A 4,142-nucleotide genomic window follows, 5' to 3' on the forward strand; every position below is an offset into this window, starting at 1 on the left:
CAGTACTCAATTATATTGAGACCAAACGAATCCTGCCCCTCTGCTGCATCTTTTGGCTATTCGAAACGTGGGCAAAATCAGAAAAGTCTATTAATTGGATAACTTATATAATTTTTCTTTCCTTTTAAAAACTAATAGGATATTCAGTGAATGCACCGAGTAAAACGTTCACCACCTTTCATACGTTCACCACCTATAACTCGATCAAGACATCTAGCCAATATTGTCGCCGTTGATTTTTCTTTAGAATCGTCATCCAGTCGACCAAGTACTTCAGTTCAAATTTCCGATAATCCATTTTTTGAACCCAACCTCACAATTGAGAATCCAGAGAATATTCAGGAACGGTTCGTAGATCCTGAACCACTAAACTTTCCTCCGGAGCCACCAATCATTCAAACAGAGATTGTTGAGGAACGAACCATTATATCAGAATCATCTAGTGATACCGATTCAACGAATTCAATTATGGAAGTAACGGAACCTCTAAGTATGGAAGATCGAATGAGAGCTAAACGCACGGGCCAAGGTCACGCCATTATTAAGCCAGAAGTTAATGCTCCAGATTATGAAATCAAAGGACAAATTCTACATATGGTAACTAATCAGTGCCAATATAGTGGTACGCCAAAAGAAGATCCCAACGATCATCTTCGTACCTTTAATAGGATCTGTACACTATTCAAAATCCGAGAAGTGGAGGATGAACAGATATATCTCATGTTGTTTCCCTGGACCTTAAAGGGAGAAGCCAAAGATTGGTTAGAATCGTTACCTGAAGGGGCGATTGATACATGGGATGTCTTAGTTGAAAAATTTCTTCAAAGATTCTTTCCGGCATCTAAAGCCGTGAGACTTCAAGGAGAAATTGTTAGGTTCGCGCAAAAGCCAAATGAAACATTATATGAGGCATGGACAAGATTCGGAAGGATGTTGAGAGGATGTCCTCAACACGGTTTAGACACTTATCAAATAGTACAAATATTCTACCAAGGTGTCAACGTTGCTACACGAAAAGACATCGACATAACAGCTGGTGGTTCCATTATGAAGAAAACCGCAACTGAAGCTTACAAAATTATTGATAACACAGCCTCCCACTCTCATGAGTGGCACCAAGAGAAAGATATATATCTCTCATCTAAAGCGGCTAGAGCCGATTCTAGCCATAACTTTGATTCCGTTTCCGCAAAAATAGATGCTTTCGAAAGACGAATGGAAAAGATGAATAAAGATATTCACGCAATACGAATCAGTTGTGAGCAATGCGGTGGACCACACTTATTGAAAGATTGTCACATTGAACTAACGATGGAACAACGTGAGAATGTTTCCTATATGAACCAAAGGCCGGGAAATAATTATCAAAATAATTATCAACCGCCAAGGCTAAACTTCAATCGAAATCAAAACATTCTTTATAATCCAAATGGACCAAACAATAATTCGTACAACCAACAAGGTCCGAATAACCAACCGACTCAAACCAACACTTTCAATCAACAAAGACCTGGCTTGTATAAACCACCACAACAAACCGAAGAGAAAAAGCCAAATCTAGAAGAAATAATGGCAAAGCTATTTGAATCTCAAACACAATTTATTACATCTCAAACCCAAACAAATGATAGGTTTGATCAGTCATTAAGAACTCAACAAGCTTCCATTTTTAATCTAGAAAAACACGTAGGTACTCTTGCTAGCATAATGAGTGAGAGGGAACAAGGAAAGCTACCGAGTAATACTGAAGTAAATCCTCGGAATGAGAATGTTAATATGGTTTCAACAAATTCTGAAAAACCAGCTCCAGAAGATGGGAAGGTTTTAGATGAGAGTAACAATGAAGAATTTACACCACCACCACCACCCGAGTATGTAAAGCCAGTGGTGTCACCATACAAACCACCCATCCCGTTTCCAAGAAAAGGAGTTGAGTATGAGCAAGTAATAAGTAATAAAGATTGTGATACTTCTGGAAAGAAAAAGAAGAAAAAGAATAAGAAAGTACAAGAAACAAAAGCCGTAGAAGTAAACCCGGTGAATACAGTTCCACCAAAACCTCCACCTAGGGTAGGTGATCCGGGTGAATTTATTGTTCCTTGTCTAGTTAGTGATTGTGTCATGTATGATGCACTAGCAGATTTAGGTGCGAGTGTGAGTGTTATGCCTCTTTCCTTATATAAGAGATTAGGTGTAGGTGAGTTAACTCCAACGGATATGAGTGTTCGATTCTTTGATCAAACCATTAAGCACCCAGTTGGAATTGCTGACAACCTACCCGTTCAAGTAGGCAATTTAACCTTTCTAGTCGAATTCATTGTCATTGACATAGAAGAGGACCCAAACATTCCTCTAATTTTAGGTCGACCATTCTTTGCGTCCACCGGGGCGTTATTTGATGTAGGAAATGGAAGAATGACACTTAAAAGTGGTGACAAATCTATCACCTTTATGATTCGAAAGTCTAAATCTCCACCAACCAAGACCGTTGAACCAGAAAAAATGATTGGTAAGAACCATGTTGTTTTACCAACTCCAACGGTAATACTTAGCAATAATGAAACGCCTAAGTGTGGGGAAAATGAAGTAACACCTAATGATGACATGATAACAAAGAACCCCGTTGTTGATACGAAATTAAATGATCCCGTTATTAATAGTTCAATGAAGAAACTTATTAAACGGATTCGCGATGCTAGAACCAAGGGGAACTTTAAGTTATGTAACCGGTTAGTATCCAATCTATCACCTAAAGAAAAGGAGAAACTAGTTGAAATTGTGGATATTACACAGGAATCCGACCAATGGCTTAAAGAAAAAGTCACGGATATGCAAGTTGATTATGGACCAAGAGAAATTAACGATGAAGTTAATCACAATTTTGACACCACGGCTACCTAAGTGTGAGGAGATTCAAATATTCTAAAAAGAAAATGCTGTTTGGAGTTAGTTGTTCTGTTCTCGTGTAGTTCCGAGAATGGAATCCGATTGGTCTTTTCCGCTAGCAGACACTAAAGAACTAGTTTTCTCCCTCCATTCTGAATTTTTGTTTTGTAGGTTTTTTTTATGAAATTAATATGCATTTTAATTTAAGTTTTTAAAAACAAAATTTACTTTAATTCATTAAGTTGAAAAAATGATTTCTAAAATTCGTCGTGAGTTGAAGACTAGGTCATTAAGCCGAAATTACTTTACCCGAGGGCGGGGCGACAAATTTTGTTATCATTATTTTTAATTTTATTGATTTAAAGTATGCCAAAAATATTATACTTTATAAATTTTTGAAAAGTGGGGTTATAAACCAAACTTCAAAAATATATATATATATATATATATATATATATATATATATATATATATATATATATATATATATATATATATATATATATATATATGTTTGTATTTTATCTTATGTACAAAACAGGGTAAAACAACGCACTTTCAAAGATTGTCATTAAGTTCAACAAAAGGTACTAATTTTGAAGACAAGACGTAAAATATCAAATGTGAGATAACAACAAGATGTTTGCAAACTGGGTATTTTTAATCATTTCTCTACGCTAATCACCCTCATGAATTTATAATTATAGTCTGATTTCATGCAAATGAGGGCATTGCATGATCTTAAGTGTGGGGAAGGGTTATAAATTCTCTCGGGTTTACACTTAGTTTATTTGCCAAATTTGAAAAATTTTCAATTAAATGAAATCAAAATCATGTTTATACATATTTATGAACGGTGAAAACTAGGTGATAATACCGAAATTATCGTTACCTCGGAAAGGACATAAATTGAGAAACACCCTAAAACGATTGAATTCATTTAAAATGAAATAGAAGAAAATAAAAAGGCAAAGAAAGAAACTAAGTGTGGGAAGAATGTACCAAGTTATTCAATTTAAAACATATATCACATATTTTTGTACAAGATTATTGCAGGTACTTTTGCTTTGGACGATACTAATCAGTTTTACCCAGTTTACTGTAATACATTTGAAAGAAAGATGGATCTACACGATGAATCAATTCCATCATTAAAAGGAAGTAAAGTCTTCCGAAAAAGACACGCGCTTCTTGATTTAGGTCATGAAGTTGTCGTCCAGACCAGCTGTAGGTTGACGAAAAATCTAGAAAAGTCA

General features: G+C 35.5%; 1 non-coding gene across 1 annotated transcript; it reads right to left on the reverse strand.

Moving 5' to 3' along the window:
- Nucleotides 1–852: 852 nt before the first annotated feature.
- LOC139894865 (small nucleolar RNA R71) lies at nt 853–959 on the reverse strand. Its single transcript, XR_011775344.1, has one exon. It is a non-coding gene; the product is annotated as a small nucleolar RNA R71 (small nucleolar RNA).
- Between the last annotated feature and the right edge of the window lie 3,183 nt (nt 960–4,142).

The sequence above is a fragment of the Rutidosis leptorrhynchoides genome, chromosome 2 (genome assembly GCF_046630445.1).
Source record: "Rutidosis leptorrhynchoides isolate AG116_Rl617_1_P2 chromosome 2, CSIRO_AGI_Rlap_v1, whole genome shotgun sequence".
NCBI lineage: Eukaryota > Viridiplantae > Streptophyta > Magnoliopsida > Asterales > Asteraceae > Rutidosis > Rutidosis leptorrhynchoides.